This window comes from Lonchura striata, chromosome 13 (assembly GCF_050655825.1).
Source record: "Lonchura striata isolate lonStrDom1 chromosome 13, ASM5065582v1, whole genome shotgun sequence".
Classification (NCBI taxonomy): domain Eukaryota; kingdom Metazoa; phylum Chordata; class Aves; order Passeriformes; family Estrildidae; genus Lonchura; species Lonchura striata.
The window spans coordinates 7812318-7832437 of NC_140715.1; the positions used below are offsets into that span (position 1 = coordinate 7812318).

Here is a 20120-nt window from a genome sequence, read left to right on the forward strand (position 1 = left end):
TTACTAATCTACATGATCTTAGATTCCACAAAGAATACAGACCATGAGACAGGGACTCACCCACCTCTTCTACCCCAGGAAGCTGTCACAGACAGCTGGCAGAACAACCACAGAAAAAGCCCTCAACCCCCTAAAATAAAAGTAAATAAACAAATAAATAAATTTTAAAACCCCAAAAAAACCAAACCCCAACCTCCCAAAAAACCAACCAACCAAAAAAACCCAGCCCAAACCCCAAAGCCCAAATCCACCTAACAATGCAGCATCAATGGTGTTTTCATGGGGTCATAGAATGGGCAGGCAACTTATAAGGGGTCAATAACTCCCTAAGTATTTCTGAAATTTAAATGGACTCCAGTGCTAAGTTGACAGGTTTCAGACAGACTGATGAGCTTTTAAACTATTTCACAAGGCTTTTCTGTGCAAGAATGAACCCCGTGGAAATATCCATCAGCTATGATTCGTGGAAAGATTTCTTCAGTCTGATGGGGCTCTTTGTGATGAGAACAGACATTTTGGAAGTGGAGAAGTCACACAAAGTTGCAGAGCTCAGAAGGAGAGAGGAACAGATGGTTTCACTAATGAGTTTTCTAAAACACACCCCCTATCCTTGGTGGATGCAGTGCAGTAGCTGAAATGTTCCAGTGATTATTTTCTTAAATAAATAGACCTTACCTAAACAGACATACATACCAAAATTGTATTACATTTTGGATAATAATAAGGAAAAGTTTTAATTTGTTTCGTGATTTTCTTTTTTTCTTTTTCTTCTTTTTTTTTCTTATTTTTGCCATAATAGTCTCAAGAAAATCATGAGGCTGCATTTTCACACTATTAACAGTTATGATTTATGAAATCTGAGCTCTCTGATGTTAGGCATAAACAGGTAAGTATCAATAAAGACATCTACTGCTTTTGAGGGTTGTATTTTTTTTTATTTTATTTTAAACATGCTGAAGAGAGGATAATTTATTGTTGTAAGAAATGGAATCAGCTGCTGTGGTCAATAAATATCATGATATGCACTTGGTGACATCTAGAAAATAATTAATTATATAGGATTTAACTTCCTAAAAAATAATATCAATTTGCATTTACATCAAATTATTAAACAATATTTTTAATTTGGATTATGGACAAACAAGACATTTAAAAATAATGGAAAACTTTGGAACTAATTATCTGATTTGTAAGAGAGTTCCTGAAATTTTCTTTCTTCAATTATGTGCATTTGTGCATTTGCTGGTCATTTTTTTCACAGTATAATATCGATGTGAGCATTTTTAGGAAAAAATAAAAAAAAAAATCACCAAAAAATTAAACCATGATTCAGTATGCAATCACTATGTCTTTTAGAAAATATAACTGCTTGGAGACCAAGCAGTTTTAGCCTTTTACTGTAGGCTCTCACTAGCATATTCTTGTCCAAAGTACGACACTGAAATCAGTGTCATTCTATTCTTTGCTTTCTTGCTAAAAAAATACAAATTGTAAAAACAAATGCAAGAAGAAGTCATTGCTGTTATTTGGTAACCACTCCCTGTATAGCTTTGGATATTACCCCAGTGCCTCTGAGGTGGAGTAATGACATTGAGAGAGCTACAAATGGAGAATTGCCATGAGAGGAGGAGCTCAGGGCTGCTCTGATCCGTGTCTGGTGGAGAGAAGGGCTCTGCCAAACACGGGTCCTGCCAGTGTGGAAATACTTGGAAATATTCTAAAATTCTCAGTGTCCAGGGCTCCAACATCAGCCCACATGGCACAGCTGAGAGAGGCCACTCAGCAACACCACTGCTCTGAATTCTCTGGGACAAATCCCTACAGCAGAATGCTTTGTAAAAAAGCCCCTTTAAAATAATATTCTTTTCTATCGATTTTGAAAGAAGTTCTGCCTTAAAGAAATACTAATTAAATTAATATTAATATCAATATCTGTTAAATAGCAGCCAAAAGGCAAATCAGTAAAAGCCAGTTTCCATAGTGGATGGACAGCTGGGTTACCTTGCCTCACCTCCAAGTGAAAGGATGATATTAAAAAAAACCACCCACCAATGATGCTGGACATGAGTCCAAACTCTCCACTTCTAGATCCTGGCTATTAAATAAATAACACAGCCATTAGCACTGCCAAAGGCACCACAGCTGTTTGGGAATTTAGAATATTCCATACTTCATTCAAAAATCATGACAAATAACTAAGGTGTTGTTTGAACTCTTGGGGTTATTATTTCCAATATAATAATAATAATAATAATAATAATAATAATAATAATAATTAGTAGTAGTAGTAGTAGTAGTAGTAGTAGTATTTTGGAGAGGAGAAGCTCTCATTTCAAAGTATTAAACTTTTATAAGACCTTAGAAGGATAAAAGCAATAAATATTGATGAAACATCTAGACAACTTTAAAACCCTTAACTCTTTCTACAGCATTAGAATGTTTTTTGGGTAATTTGTTCTGTCACTATAATTCTGGTAGGAAATATTGGAGCATTTTCTCAGGGAAATGGCTATCTGTATGGTCCATATTCATGATTAAAATTTCTAGTAGAATATAAGTTTCTTTTGCAAACACAGATTGCTCAATTTTTGTGAATTAAGTTATTAAAAGGAGTGAATAGAGCTCTTGAAGTTGAGTACCAAAAATTTCACAATCACTTAAAAATCTCATAGTACATTTCTGAAAGAAAGATTAGATTGACAGCATTAATCATGCATCATTCCTGTTTTTGCAGCTACAAATGCATTGTAAGAACACAGTGATTATTTGGGATCAACATATTTATTCCTAAAGGAAAAAAACCCACAATGTTCAAGTTATTATTTTCTCTCTTCTTTGATAGATTAATTTTTACTTGGTAGAATTAAATAGTTTTAATTGATCAATTTCTGCTAGTTATTAGTTTAAAGAAGATAAAGGTTTTGATGTTATCCCATTATCCTCTAGGAATTTAATTTTCATTTTTTCTATTAGTCTTAGCTGATGTGAGCAGCTGACACTCAATCTCAGAGATCTTTTTTCAAAATAAATGCAATCCAATTATGAGGTTTTCAGAAAAGCTACATGAATGCAAGAAAAGAACAATATTTCACCTCTAGTTAGAATACACTTGTCAAAAGAATTTGTGCATTGAAATGACAGAATTTGTGGACATCTTCCCTTACCCCTTTCAGATGTGCCATTTAGGAATGTTTCAATGTCTTAATAAAAAATATAGGTTATGTTTAACAATTCATAAACAATTCCCTATGGTTTTTTGCAAGTCTTGCAAAGCAGGCATTCCTCACTGCTCTTGAAGAACCTGTCTTGGTTAAAGTACAAGCTCTTAAATTCATAAAATTTTTCTAAATTAATTATTATTTTATCATCCATTATCTTCTGTTAGACTGCCCTCATTTTATAGAAAAGATAAAACAAGATGGGAAACAATATTTAGAACTTGAATCTCTGAAACTCTCAAGCTACAACTTAGAAGTACTGGCCTGAGCTACAAGTTTTTAGAAGTCACAGCTGTGTGTAATTTATCTGTGTAAATTATGTGCAATCTATCACTTGGATGTTATGGAAACTGCATGAATAAGTAAAATTGCATGACTAGAATGAATGAATGAATACTAAGAGATTACTCCATTCCTGAGCAAGTCTTTATTGCATGCCTCAAGTATGGCAAGGAAGAAGCTGCCAAATGTTGTGTGAGTTGAACCACTGAAAAAGTAAAACAATGCTCTGGAATGTACTGCCTAGTGTCATATCATTACTGTAAAATGGAAATTACTTTTTTGGAGGAAACTCTCGTATCTGTGTATTCAATAGGCTTCACTACATCAGGGGTGACATCTTTGGCAGACGATCTGCCAATACCCTTTGTGTCAAAAGTTCAAAAGCTATTTCAGAAACTTCCCTGAATCCAGTGCCAGCTCCTTTTGCTAACCAACAACTCCAAAAATAGAGACTAAAGCAAAGACTGCTGTTGCACTGAGGCTTTTACTGAAATAAGCTGCTATATTGATGGTGTTTAGCTGTAATTAGGACAAAATAAGAACTTGCCACTAGCTACCCAGAGCAGGTATTGGAAATGTTTTATACTCACAGTATGCAAAGGAGTTCAAACTCAAATTTAACACTCACCAAAAACAGAGTGTAGATGTCATAAAAATATAGTTAACGGGAAAAATATGTGATTGGATTGTAATTGGATTAGAATCTCATGACTCTACTTGTAAAGGTTCTCACTCTCTGCAGTGAGAACAAATATGGAGGACATTATATATGGATTTTTCTGCTTGCTCTAAGCACTAGGGTTTGTCAGCTAAGCAGCTGCAGCAGAAACTTAAGTTAAAACCAGTTCTGATGGCAGCTGGTAACACAAACTTCTGAGGTGTATCTACACCCTGTGCAAACCTTAAAAAAGCACATGACATGTTCTGGATTCAGTTCTTTAGAAAAGCTCTCTTGCCCAGTGTATAGCCAAACTTAGGTCAGGTATGAAGAGAACTGTTCTTATTCTCACAGAGAGTCATGAGATCTAAAAGTATGATCAATGATTTTTTTTTTTTTTAAATCATTGATCATGCTTTATTCATACTTTAGAACAGTTGGAATTTTATTCATACTTTAGAACAGCTGTATTTTAATAGTACTGTTGCTGGTTTAAGGTTCTATGTGTGAAAATACCACATAGAAATTTCAGAGAAGGTTTCCAATGGATAAACAATAAATTAATTGGACTAAAGGTTAAATGTGAGAAGCTTTGCTAAATCCATTGCCCTAGGTGAGGCATATGGATGTCCTTGTATGTATTTGTTATTGATCTGGAGAATTGCATGAAATGAGTGAAGGAAAAACAATGTTTATGTCACTTTTTTGTTTGTTTTTTTTTAATAACACAGTAAAGTAAGTTAAGCTACTTATGTCAGCTATTAAAAAAAGTCTTCATAGGAAGCCCATTGCAGCATCTGATTGCGTTACGAATTAGCTTTTGATAATATCATAATAGAAAATGAAATTTCTTATTTTTTTTTTTTAGATCAGACAACTATATTGATTAGAGTGACAAATCCAATCAGACCAAGATCAAATAAACTACAGTTCATATTAATGACACTCTGGACAATAATAGGAAGTTACTTTACTGCTTTTGGCTGGGGTACAGTTAATTTTCTCCCCAGCAGCTGGTATGGGCTGTGTTTGGATTGTGCTGGAAGGGGTTTGCTGGCACAGGGATGTTTTCCCTACGCTGAGCAGGGCTCACACAGAGCCAAGCCCTTTCCTGCTCCTCACCCCACCCCAGCAGTGAGGGTGAGCCTGGGGTGCCCGTGGAGCTGGGAGGGGACAGAGCAGGGACAGCTGACCCTGGGTGACCACAGGGACACCCCACACTGGATGGGCTCAGTTTATAAACTAGGGGGAATAAGAAGGAAGCAGAGGAATGGGGGGACTTCTCAATGATGGTGTTTGTCTTCCAAATAACTGATGCACGTCATGGAGCTGTGCTTTCCTGGGAATGGCCAAACACCTGGCCACATGGCAAGTGGGGAATTAATCCCTTATTTTGCTTTGCTTGCGTATGGCTTTTGCTTTACCTGCTAAATTTCCTTTATCTCAAGCCATGAGTATGTACACTTCTATTCTTCTGATTCTCTCTCCCATCCCACTGAGGGGACAGCTCTGTGTGCCTGATTCGCTGGCTGGGATTAAACCACAACAATTACTTATACTCACTATTTGCGCTACCCCAAAAAATTAAAATTAGGAAAAGTCCTAGTGACTTTTGTTTCTTAATTTGAACAAATTTTTTTATGATCATCTCTAATGCAGATTAAAAAATTATGAAGATCAAATGCCACATTGCACTAACAATGGAAATGATAAATGTAATTTCAGTGGATATTGCAGTTGGATAGACAAAGAGAGATGTATTTGGTAGACTGTAGCTGAAAGATTCTCAGAAATAAATTAACAGAAAAGGGGAACTTTGAACAAACATAATCTGTCCAAGCCAAGACAAAAAGTCATTTGGTTTAACAGCTCATCCATTGTAATATCACTATTTAAACATCCTCACAAAAAAAAAAAAAAAAACATAATAAAGGGACAGAGAATCACCATTATTTGCTCTCTAAAAACAAAGTGATGAAAATTCAAACAGTTAAATAATACCTGCTCTGGTCATAGCCCTTACAGTTCACAGCCATTCCTAATAAAACTAAGAATCTCCTCTAGTATCACTGATAGCAAATTAATATTTATAGCTTAGCAGGCAGTATAGAGCTAACAATTGCTTATGGTGCAAGAGACAGAAAATGCAGTGAAATAAATCTAGTTTTCCTGAACAATAGTTCACATAGAAAAACACATTTAAAAGTAAGACTGTTCAAGGATGGAAGCATATTCATTATGAAAGTCTGCATAACATTTGGGAGGATTGATTAATTTCCTTTCAGCTTTGAAGGCAGTACATCCTTCCACTTTTTCTTGTGGAAGTGAAGCAATACCCACAGCAGAGGAAAAGAAATATATAGATTGCTCAGCCTACTTGGACATGCAGAGATCCGTGGGATGCTGTGAGATGTGCTGAGGGTGCTGGAGGATACCCTGGGAAGGTTTTTGGCACAGTCCCCCAGAGCTGTCTTGTCTCCCAGTAGGTGAGTGACAGCTGGAGATTTGGACAACAAGGCAGGCAGAGAATTGATCAGGATGCACAGTGCCTGAGAGTCACACAGACAATCCACACAGTGCTATGGGGACGAACACTGGGAATTGCCTTCGTTAATGCAGGACATGAGAGGACAAAGTGCACTCCCAAATTGTGGATGCCAACAAATTGAGGGGCATCAGTCGATATGTGGGGGACAGGGCTGCTGTCCCAAGGGATTGGGACACCCTGCAGACATGGCTTGATAGGAAAACACTGAGGTTTAGCAAAGGCCTTACCAATAAAAGGCACTGACACACTGGGATGAGTCCAGTGGAGAGCACCAGGATGGGAGGGGATAAGGAATATGGAACACATGAAAGGCATCAAGAGGTTTTTCAGCATTAAGGAGAGGGCACTAAGGAGACACATTACTCTCTCTGCATCTTCCTGCACTCTGAGAGATGCAGACTGAGAGGCAAAAAAACCCATTTTGTTACATGGAAATCCTGATTATGTATTAAGACAAAATTATTTGGTTTTACCATGAGGGTGGTCAAATATGCCCAAAGAGAGCACAGAATCTCCATCACTGAAGTTTTTCAAGACTGTGATTCTGTGTGACTCTCCTGGACAATCCCCAAACATCCTAATCTGAAGAGAACAAAATCCTTGTAACCTCCATCGGTCCTTCTTAAACCAAATTGCTATATGATTCTACAAGAGCAAATAATCTTAACAAAAAGAGAAAAAAAAAGAGAAAAAAACCCAGTGAATCCATGATACTTATCTATCATTTGGTTTATTTCTTTGTTTTTCTTTTCTCTAAATCAGTATTGTTATACTAAAGCCTTTATTATTACATAAAACATTCCTTTATTCAAATGTAATGAAAAGCTCATTATGACTTCCCAGCTACCAGTGCAAACAGTGTACTTAGCCAAATGGTAATTGTATCGGCCTTCCTTCTATTCCAATACTGCTCTGAAAGTTGTGTCCCTCAAATGAATAATTACCTACAGAATAATTAAATGTTGCTGATATGGTCTACTCATCCCACTTGTACATAGAAACAGCAAAGTCTGTCTTCCCTGAAATCTATCTCCGTCACGTTGGATAAGCTTACTGCCCATCACACGGCTGGCATCGATCCCCACTCAATTACAGATGAACATAGCACCATATTAAAAGACAAATAAGGTTTAATTTTAATCACAGACAGCCTGTAAGTCCATGTTCCATTATAGATTAAAAGAACCAATTATTTTCAAAAGTAAAGATTTAATGAAAGGCCTTACTAATATATAGACACATTGCTCCCTCTGCATTCTAAGTCAGACTCTGCAGTAATGCTTGAAATTGCTGCAAGCAATCCAAGCAAGGCATGGGGATGCAACTTGGAGAAGAATGTATTTTCCTTCAAATACAAATATATTTTCTCAATAGGGTTTCTTTTGCAAGATTTTTCTTTCAAAAGAGTAAAATCACAGACCATTTATAGTCAACAAATTAACTCTGCGGCCAGAGTTTTATTGTTACTAAGACAGAGTAAATGCAAAATAATTGCATTGAAGCAGGCAGAAATTCCACACTAATGACACTGAATGCTGCTGAAATCACTTTATCCCAGGCTCAGAAAGGTAGTTAGGAACCTAATTCTCATCTGAATTCAATGGGAGTTAGACACCTACACATCTCTGAATCCAGACATTATAGCCTTCCATCTGTAACAACAGGAGCTGGCTTGCATAATTAACTCCAGAATCTAGGGCATCAAAATTCTTATTTTCTTACTACTCATTCTTTAGTACTAGTTTCCAATCCCCCTTGTTTATTGAGGTAATATAATGTTTGTGAGACTGTGAACTAATAAAATTTTAGCTCTGTAATGTTGTTATTAGCACTGAGAATGCAAAGACAAAAACACATCTACAAACTGGGTAATCCAATAATAGTGCTATGAATGTAATTCCACTTGTACAGAGAAAGCATGAGAGGTTATATACATATATATGTATATGCATATAAAGATAACATCCCAATTTTTAAAGCTGGTTTTTATATAATGCCATGGGGTTTTTTTAGGAATTTCACATATGCTGTTCAACCAGAAATGCTTTAATGCACGGTTAGGTCTCTTCATCTTTCTAAATTTGGACAGACCTTCTTTAGAAGATAAAAAATGTTAAAGTACTATTTGCCAACAGACACTGTTATATCAATCTTACAATTACTGTTCACAGTTAAAAACAAAAACCCCATAATAAAACAGGACTCCCTTGACTAGAAAGAACCTGTGTTTTATCTGCCCCTCTAACCTTCAAGGAAAAGTGTACCAAATAAAATACTAGTTAGGTCTGTAGAATGCGGGTTTAGAAAAAAAATGCAGGAATTTCTGATATATTTTAAGGATCTCATATCAAAAGATCACTTAGAATACTTCTGATGATGAACAAAAGAGTTGGGAAACCTTCTCATCTACTTATACTCAGCCCTTACTGTTTTCATCCTGCAAAATTCTTTTTGGTTTTGTCCTCACTGATCCCTGAAGGAAAAAAATCTCCAGCTTCTCTCCCCTTGTTAGATATTCACAAAGAGAATACGGGAGAACAGCAAACAGGTGCTCCAATGGAAACAGCTCCTCACAACCCAGGTGCACTGCAAAGATTTGGTTCAGAAAACAGCAGCTGTGTTCTGGGAGTGCTCCCACCTTCCTTACACACTCTAGCATACACACAATTAACAGAAATGAGACACTCAATTTACCAGGCCTAGGGAGAACCAGGATTGTGCAGAACCAAATCCCTACTTTCAGGTTGGAATCCTATTCTTTCTCATTTTTAACGTTCTTTTGACTACAACAAATTCCAATTTTTTGGTACACCACCAAATTCATCCATCATGTTCTGTGAAATATCTTAAAAGAAACATGAAATAAAGACTTTTTTAAATCTATGCACAGAAAACCTACAAAAACAAGATAAAACAAGATACACACTGAAACTTCTGCCTTAGCATATATTTCAATAGCAGCATGAGGATATAACTGTTCTTCAACAGAAGTAATAGGTTTCACAAAAATAATTAGAATATGCAAAGGTACAGATCTTTCTCTAGCTGATCTAATACCAGGTCAAGTCAAGACATGGATTGCTGGTCCAACTATGATTTTAAATCAGCACAGTTATTTTCCTATATTGACACCAAATATATTGCACATTAAATATATTATCAATGAATTCTGTAAATTTTATAATTCACTGTTATCTATTATAAATTCTGTCAGACTTCTATACAGAAGAAACACATTTTATACACAAGAAAAATTAGAGAATATTTCTTGGGTTTTCAAAAACCACCTATGTGCCTGCTATACATTCAGAAGTAGAGCCTTGTGTGTTGGAAATGTAAGATGATGGCTCACTCTGAAAATGTCACCTGCTATTTACTATCATGTTTTCTTTTTCAGTTCAAAGGCCTCACCAATATGCTGTAGCAGAAAATGGTTTAAGGCCATATTGTCTGCTAAATCCTCATATGTATCACTCCTCTCTAAGCAAAACACTCTCCAAAATCTGCACACTGGGTTCTAGATTAAACTAATATAAAGTGCATCTTTATAGGGGCCACTGAGTAACTTTCACATTCTGTCCTAGAATCTCTGCTAGAGATGATCTGAGTTAAGGTATTTTGCAAAAGCATTAGTCCCCCTCCAGAGTATTTGCAGCAGTGGCAAATAAGATTTTCTTATTAGCTATCACAAAATCTGGCACAGCATTATGGGCAGAGTAATAAATGTCTTCATTCTCGCTGTGGCACACAGCACTGAGACATTTACATGAGATTGCTGTTGTCACAGACACTAATTAAGTGCTTGATTCTGCCATGGCCTTTCTAAAGGTCTTGGGTACCTCAAATTCATGCTATGGTACATCATATATATTAGTCTGGGAAAATTTGACAAGCATGGTACTGTAATATGCAGAGATATGCATATATGAACTTTCCTCTGAACAATACCTCAGTATAAAAACCAGTGCACTCAAAGTCTGAAATACTTAATAAAAATAGCCAGTTTTTATAAGCATAATTTTAAAATTAACTGAGTAATTTTGGCTGCATAATCATACCCCTGAAGGGATGCAATAAAATACAAATTTAATCAAATACAGTTTTAGAACATGCTTCAAGCTAAGACATGTACAATTTTGATCCAAATATCTAGTCATGAGTATAATATCAGACCTTTAATTATAATTCCTATTATAATTGTTCTATTGAAGAAAATGTAGCCAGTGCCCTTACCTGCAATTATGCACACACAGTCTGTGGAAAGAGCAGATAAAGACTCTCCTGTGAACCATTCCTTGCTGAGCTAATTCACCCAACTGGTTTAATTTCATTTGCCCTCAGTCTGCCATTGCAGTGATTACATCTAAATGAAAAGACAAGGAAACACCAAAATTAAAAAAAAAAAACCAAAGTCATTAGATTTATTGTCTAAATTTTCAATTTGAGTTCTATTTTTGAGCAATCAGGAAGTCTGGGTCACAGAAAGCATGTTGCAAGAAGAAGCATTTGGTACTTGCTGATAGTAGTGTGCATGAATATCTCATCTGGTGGCTAAAATGTGTGGCATCCCCAAGACTCATTACAGTGCACGCTTGGTGTTCTGTGATAGGTGCCCTGTATTTTACTCCTAATATATTGAGATTTATAAACCCATACAGAAATGTCTTTTTGGGAATATCTAGTGTTAACTTTTCAGGCTGCTCTTGAAAGTTAAATACTCTTTTTAGGCCACAGTTTTAAAAGGTTTTCTGTGGCACAATGATCTGAGGGAATACATATTATAACATACATCATCTTCTAATATTTATTTCAATGAAGCTTCTGCAATGCAGATGGAGCTTTGGAAACTGCACTGCTGGCTGTGTTAGCAATGTCTAAAGGAGGGATATGGGGATTCAACAATCTCATGTGTCCACCCATGAGACCCTACCCACAGGAAGGAACTAAGCCTGGAGATAACTCAGTCTCTTATATTGTGTGTTATGGAGTAGCAGGATTACATCTCCACACCATTTATCAAAACCAGATGCTATAAACACACTGAAGCTACTCCAGAAAGAAAGCAGGCACAAGGTTTCTCTCAAATGGCCCAGGACTCCCCTCCACCTGTCTAACCTACAATACACTTCTCTGAAAAATATCAACTCCCTGTCACATTTTATAGCTGCTTCATATTGCCCAAATCACTGTTGACAATATTGGTTTTATTGCTGTACAATAGAATTCTACTCAGTGAATGGTCAAAAATCTTATTCAGGTGAATTCCAAGCTACACAGTGCAATGTGTGGATACAATGTCAATTCTTTTGAACATGAGCCATACATGGAATTTTACATGGATTTTTCTCCTCCCTCAAAATCTACCTTGACCTTGCAAACTATGAAGTTGTTAGCTTAGTCTCCGGGGAAACCATAGCAATAAATGCTAGGCTATTAAAAAGTCCCATGCAATAAATTTCAATCCAAAGACCAAAAATAAACAAACAAAACCAAGTATGACTTTCTAGTAAAGTCCAAACTAGTCTATCAATTAGCCCAAAAAGCCCACTCAAAGAGGGCCTGGAGTGGTGATTATACCATATATCAATAATTAGATTAATTCATTCAACTGATCTGATACATAACCATGAAATAAATAAAAAAATGGAAAAATACAATAAGCATATACAACCACATTGGCCTCTCAGGCAAAACAGTGTCATGTAAGGATTTTTTTTCCATCATGTGACTCATTATGCAGTACTAATTACATCATCTCCCCATCTTGCTGCCTCTAGACACTCAATTGCTATGGATTGGTTGCTTTCCCTGAGGCTGCTGATACATTTATAATAAGCATGGACTAACCTCAAAGTAATGAATCCCACCCCCTTGATTAATTTATATTAAACAGAAAATATTAGAGAAAACCCCAAGTATCTTATTTTAAAAAATATCAAAGATGTTCAGCTCAGCTTCTGAAAAAAATATTTTGCAATTGGAAACCAGCTTGGTCATGCACATGTCTGGCTTACACTCCTTTATTTTCTTTATATAGGGATTTATGAAGTACAGCACCATTTACACAAGTCCATTTAAATGACCTGGGCACCAAGCTTTTTGATTTCTGAATTAATTTATACTCTAATATGTGACAACTTCTGATAATGCCACAAATTATATGTAAACTTTGATCATGCATATTTGAGTGAACAGTACCAGAATTTATTCTTGTCTGTCATTGTCCATGCAACTTCAGATTTGGAAAAGAGATTAAAATATTTGTTCTTTTTTCTGAATACTTGCTGAAGCCAAGGCATACCATTGCAAAATCACAGAATATTGAAAATTATAGAAAATGGAAAATTTCCAGACCTTCTACAAGCACATGCAGCATAGTGATTTTAATGAAGATATGCTAATTGTCAAAGATTTGTCTAGTACCTCTCTGGACTCTTACTTGCATTGGTGCTTCACACAGCCTTAAGTACCAAAAATACATCCTGCATCATTCTCCTTTCCACCTCAAGACAGGGGAATGCATCCTTAAGAAATGGATGTCACAAAAATATTCTCTGGTCTCCATTTTATAGCAACATCAGTCAAACCCACAGCCCATTATGGACACAATATACAGCAGTATATCCACGATTACCACAAGGAAAGCTCAGACATACAAGATCTTCAGAGTCTGAGTAGAAAAATACAACATAACAGCCTACTCAGAAATGTAAAATCTCCTTTCTGTGAATGCAATAGTTTCATTTAAATAAAATCAGGTGTAAGCAGTAGCTGCAGGGGTGGAGGAAGCTCAACATTATTAGCATTTGTGAATATTACCAGTGTTAACAAATTCAAGTATTTATGAGGAAGAATACAGGGGGAAGTGTCTGCTTGTGTGCCTTTTATGACACACAGAGAATAGATCCACAGAATACAAGAGAAATTCAAGGATGTCAGTACCTGGCAATAACATAAACAAGGGTGTACAAAAAAGTAGTCAAATCAGATAAACATATTCACCTTCCTTGGGCTTAGAGTTATTTTTTTATTAAAAGAGTGGAAAATAACTGAACTCCTGAGATAAACTGAAGGTTTGGTCATTTCCTCTGCAAAATTTATATACGCAAAGTATTTCACACACACTCTTACCTTTTCTGATTTTCTTTTCCTTTTTTTTTTTTTTTTTTTTTTTTGGCTGTTCTTGCTTTTGTTCATTGTTGATAAAAGAAAAGGCCAGCAGTTTATCTGCAGCAAGAATTTACAGCTGTAGCAACACTTCTGGGTCACCAGCTTGCACAGTAAACTTATGTGTGCCAAAGGCATGGAATCCAGAAATTCCCACATTTAAAATTAAAAAAAAAATTAAAAGGGAAAAAGGGCAACAAAAACAGAAAAAATAAGGGAGTGGAGCATAATTATTATGCCAATTCCTTTACCTACCAGACTTTTGCAGGAGTAGGAGCCCCACCCTCTTTTGAAACTTTCACAACACACTGAAAATTTATTAAGATATAATGGGAGAGAAAAAGGGAAGCTGACAGAGTGAAAAAATATATTTTCTGTTTACAATACATTCACTTGGGAAGTCTGACAGTCTGTGGTCCATATTCAACGTTAGATAGTCAATATGGATTTTGAAAAAGGAGAGAAATCCCTTATCTTTAAATTAAAAATCAGACCTCTAGGTCCCAAAATTTCAATGATTTGAAGTCACTGCAATCTGAAAGAAGGGCACTGTGCTTCCCCAAGGACCAGAGCAGAAAAGAAACTCCAGATCTACTGAAAGGATTAAGAGCTGCTATCAACAGCACTGAAGATATTCTGGGTCCAGATATTAAATATATAAATGATGGATACCCCCATGGTGTTGCAGTATCTCAGTCCTGTATTTCGGCACTTTAGTTTTAACCATTTGTGGAAAACAGAAATGGACACTTCTTATCTCCATGATGGAGCCACCAAAGATTAAATTATTTTTACAAGCCTAAGTATCACAAATTCCATCTAAAAAAGTTCACTTTTAATACTGCAAGTGTTTAACTTCTCCAGCCATTTATTGAGTGGCACCATGGACTCATGAACTCCAGATATTTTAAAATCCAGAAACTAATTTTGATCAAAGCAAAGCTCGAGATCAAAAAAGAAGTTGTAGGCCTGTGGTTTTCAGTATGAGAAATGTTGAAGGACAAACATGGCTGTTCAGAAATTTTTATTATATAAATTCAAAATTGATCTACACAGAAGACCATTTAGAACACAACAACGCTAATAATGCAAAGAGTCAAATAAAAATCAATAGTCATTGTTAAAATCCAGCTTAAACTGACTTGGCTGGTGAGCTTCAGCAGCACTCTGAAAGGATAAGTTGCAAATGAGTCAAGCCAATGGGCATGAAAATTTGTAAGAAATGTGATCTTTTTTCCCTCAAATCTGTCCAGTAACAAGGAGGTGACTCAAATTGCTCAGCAGATGGCTCAGATGTAAGAACAGCTTGGTAGAAGCAGGACAAGGCTAATTAGAGTATTATGCCTGGGCCTCTTTATTTTCTACCTCATCCCTTCTTCCCTCCCAGAGAGTGTCTCCAGCCTCTCCATTTCTTTTTCAAATATCCCCTGAAATCCCAGCGATGCTCTTGTGCAGCAGCACAGCAGAGAAGGGCAGAATGAGCAGGAGATTTGTGCTGCCTTTGCCCCGGGCAGGGCTGCTGCTCTGAAAGCTGCTGGGGTTGGAGGCACCTGTAAATACCCGGCCATGCTCGTGAAGGCTGGGGACCACGTTTCTGTGCACTGCTCCCTAAATTAGAACCATGTGAACACCCAGGATTGAAGGCCACAGATTTCACCCAGCCAGTAAGAGGAGACGATCAAAAGGATATTTGCATTGGAATTGATAAGATTATTGACATTCACAAGGTTGCACATCTGTACCAGAGAACAGGAAAACCATTTGTCTTGTGATCCAGGTCAAACTCATACAAGCAATAAATACTATTCAATTTTGAGCTTTTTATTTTCTTTTCAAGTTATCAGGGAAAAAAAAAACAACATATCTGTCCATGTTAATGAATAACTACTTCTCTATTTTACAAATAGACCATGTTGCTACACATGGCAGGAATTACTGTCCATCTAATGCCGAGATATAAATAATATGAACCCTGAGAGCATCTATTAATTTATTTCTTTGCTCATACAATTTCAAGTGTGATTGTTAAGTTTATTTCTTGCCTGAACTGTATCAAGTAAAGGGATGGGGATCATTTATACAAATCTTTTATATTTATGATAACCTAAATATGTATTGCTTAAAAAGACTGCCACCAATGCTATCTTAGCATAGCATAAATGGTACGAAGACACACCAAGACTATTTACCATTGTCTTTTTTTCTTAACAGAATATACTACAATCATATCTATGCAAAGCCATTGTGAGATATGTAGTGTAACAAGACTTCTTGATTATATATTAAGAGAGCATCGGCAGAGCTGAAGAAAACACATATGAGCAAGGCTACCTGGATAACAAAGAGAATTCATATATGAGACATGATTTTAATAGGGCATACATAAATGAATTAGTGAATGACACTCTGTGAATTTTTAGAAAGCAGGGTTAAAACAATATTTATTACTGATTAAAAGGTTGAACTCCAAGTTGGCCTGTACTAACAAATTTTTTAAAGCTTTCTAAACTAAATGCAGTTAGATCTTAAAATATTACCAGCATCACAGGACAGTAACCTGGAGCTACAGAAGCCAGACAGGTACCACCCATCCTGACAATGCCTTTTCATAGGAGAAATTGCTAAGACAGAGAAGTTAGCAAAGTAGTGACAAGATGTTGAGATTTCTCTTTGCTGCACTCCACCACAGTCACACATGAAACAGGGACTGGATGAAACCATCATAATAAAGATAATTAAAGAGTAGTTTAAACTGTTCTTCGGATTCTATGGATCTCAAAGAAGAATAGACATCTTCCCTTTTCTTAATGAAACTGTTTCTGACTTAATAAGATCAAACTCTAAGGAATATTTTTTTTTTCCTGAAATATATGCAGGTGTTTGAAATCACCCCAACTGGCTTCAGCATAACCAAGCCCCTGCAGAACTTTACCACAAAAAAAAGCAGTTCTAACAGGCCCAGTGAAATAACTGAGTCCACAGCTCAGACAAAGTACACACAAATATGAAACTGTGATATTTTAAAGGTATTCCAGCACAGTATTTTGCAAAACTTCTACCATCATATTCAGCAAATGTATTGCTAATTACATTCACTGTTTAAGCTGCAGTCACACTCAGCTGGATGAACACAGTTTTGTTCATAATCTGAAAATTTACATTAAAATCTCTATATATCATATAAAAAATAATGCAAAGAGTCCAGCCAACTTTATCTTATTTTACCTCAGATAATATAAATTTCAGCAGTTGTTCTATTAACATACCGCTTTTAGGGAAAGAAACTGTGAAAAACACCATGTAAATGGAAAGAGTTTTATACCATACTTTTAGTAAAAAATCTTCTAGAGGACTGGCAATCAGTACAATGCAATAATTTGGAGGTGTTTTAACCACACCATCTGGGTTGTAGAACTCATGGGCAAAAGAGTATTCCTATTAGTGTCTCTAACAGTAATTGTTATTTTAATTGGCTGAAATAAACTCTGCTGCCCCCAGGCCAGTCATAACACTATGATGCTGTAGACCTGCTTTCCCTTCAGAAAATAAAAGTGCAAAAGAAACTGTCCTGTGAATAAGTAAGAAGCTAAAATAGAGCAGTTACTAATTTTCATAAAGATTGTTCAGGGCTTAAAAACAAAAGAAAAAACCCCATACTCTAAAAATAAAATGGAATATAATATAATAAATTTTCCTGGGCATTAAATCTTTCTGGCATTATACAACATTTTAATCATGCATCTGGCATGAAAATTAATGGAGAAAGAGTAATCTTGTAACTACTTCATCTTCTGGCTCTTCTGACAAGAGTTCCATGTAGGTGATAATTATAATGTATAATTTGGGCGATTTAAAGTTTATTGGAAAGAATGGACAATAAAATAATTTTAGAAACTGATATTTTACAAAATATCCTTGACCATCATATTCAAAGTAGAATCAAGATCCCTAACCAGTTAATCAAAGAAATAGTAGCTTAAATTAATATTTGCATTTAAATCCAGCAATATCAAAGTCTTCACCTGTTAATAAAGGAACCATGTCTGGTGCTGATCTCACTTTGCTCTGTAGAACACAGCCACAGAACAGCTGTGCTGAAAGGACTCAGGGCCCCAGCTCACACCTCCCCAGGAGCATCCTAATCCCAGCTTTGTGAGAGATATCATGTTTTACCAACCCCTTGAAACTGGAGCACCAGTCAAATTAGAGATTCCCTACAGATCAGAAGAAAATTAACCTAAAAAAGGGAGTGAATTCAGACTTAGTAACAACTGATGTCCTTCCACTACAAAGTCAGGCTTTTTGACACCTGGACTGGAATGGACAATGTCCAAATAAAGGAAATCTTTAAGACACTGTTCAGCATTTCCAGTAAGATGTTCCATGAGGCTCTCCAGCAGGGCTCCTGATGTTTTCTATCCAGTGGTGATTCAGTCCTACGGTGCCCTAGGTTGTTGGGAGCACAGACCTCTTTCAGGCCCAGCCTTTAAGCAGCCTGCAGTGTCTTGTCATGCTAAAATTGCTTCAGACTTGAAAAGAGGTTGGAGGGGTTAATTCTGGGTATGAGCAAATACACCAAAAAGAACAAATATACAAAGGATTTTTGGATCAAAGGCAAGGCTAAACTAAGGTGTCCTTCCTGCCTCTGTGTTCAAAACAAATTGTTTTTTACACTAACTTCACTACCTTCTATATTTAAGTAAGTCCTGGTCTCTTCCTTGGGGATAACAATCCTAAAACACCTGCAGGATTTTGGCTAACACTGAAACAAAGTGACTGATTTACCTGTTGAGAGAAAAAGCTTTTTCTGCAGGAGATTTGAGCTGTATGAGGCCTCCTACAGACTGTACCCTCCTGAAGGACTTCAGGATTTCCTGCTATTTCATTTCGCATCTTCACCTCCCAATGCTTAATAACAGTATTTTAAGGGATCAGTAAGGAAACACAAGTTGTTTTTTTTTAAATGAAATAACTTTAGTAATGTCACCTTGCTGCTCATTGCCTTTGCCGTATCTAAAGGTATAGAATAGACAAAATGTGCTTAGGCAATTAAAAAACTAGGAACCAAGATTAAATCCTTATAGTTATATATATATAATATCCTTATAAATATATATTTCATATTTTGAAACACAAGGTCTTATTATCAAGGAAATAAAAATAAAATTTATATTTTAGAGGATTGAGCTTTGAGATAACTGTGGTTGAATGTCTCTTGTGTTATAAAAGGTTTTTACATTCATTATGTTCTGCCTTTATAAAACAACAGCAGCTACTATTTACAAGTTCAAGATTTGCCAGATTTCAGCAACAGTAGTGACCCCACCTTTTGTTTATATATTTTGTTTAATGGACTTACACATATATTTTGGCTCCTACTTCCATGATAAAAAAAAGTTAAATCCAAGAACAAATGTGTCTGACTCTACTGGAAAGACAAGACCTAGCTTTTCTTTGATTACAAGCTTTGCATCATCCAGACAGTCCAGGGTCTTTCCTGGCCTTGTTTAGCTCTGGCAGCAATTGTCTAGCAATTAGGTAATTGTTTTAGTTAGTATTAATTTATAGTGATGACGGGTACGTATTTGCCATGGAGTGAATGAACAGCATTCCAGCAAAAGTGAGCTCTGGGAGAGGACTCAGCACCAACAGAGGCCCCAGGACATAAACACAAATCAGGATCTGTCCAGGAGAACAACATTCTTCCATTCCCATGAAACCAGTTTTAGAGAAAACAAAGTAAACAAAAATACTGAACAATGGAAACAATGGAAAGTTAAAAAAAAAAAAAAAAAGTACACTACATTTTATAAAAACAAACCAAATTCACCCTAAAATTGGGATGAAGGAAACTGATAATATCAAAGGTTTCCCAATAGAAAGAAGGAAACCTTTCTCACTTTCTCACATCCCTCCTAACAAAGGCTTTAGGATGCTTTTTGTAACCCCCAGTTTTTTGTAATCCCCCAGAATTTTGTAACCCCTCTCCGCTGAAAGGGGGTCACCCCTGGTAAAGTTTAATTTACCAGATTTCCACAAAATAGCTCTCAAAACAGGAATAAAGCTTAATTTAAGTTATACTTGCTCTTCTTATGAATGTTAATTTTTTAACCAGTGGTAATTTACCCTTTTTCATCTGGAGCAGCTTATTTACTATAGTCAATGGTGTCATGTGGAAACATAAGGAGCAGATGTGGGTGATTAATAACAGTAGAAAAGCTAAATTTTTTATGATAGACCACATAAA

At 36.1% G+C, this 20120-nt stretch overlaps 1 protein-coding gene across 3 annotated transcripts in view; it reads right to left on the bottom strand.

Annotated features, from left to right (window-relative positions):
- Positions 1-20120, bottom strand: part of TENM2 (teneurin transmembrane protein 2) — a 1518527-nt gene that overhangs the window by 1077393 nt on the left and 421014 nt on the right. For 2 of the 3 annotated variants that reach the window (XM_085591001.1, XM_085591003.1), the window contains one exon: positions 10940-11069. The gene's annotated coding sequence lies outside the window, so the exon portion shown is untranslated. Of the gene's footprint in view, positions 1-10939; positions 11192-20120 lie in introns of those variants that run through there. The other variant, XM_085591002.1, reaches the window with a different exon arrangement.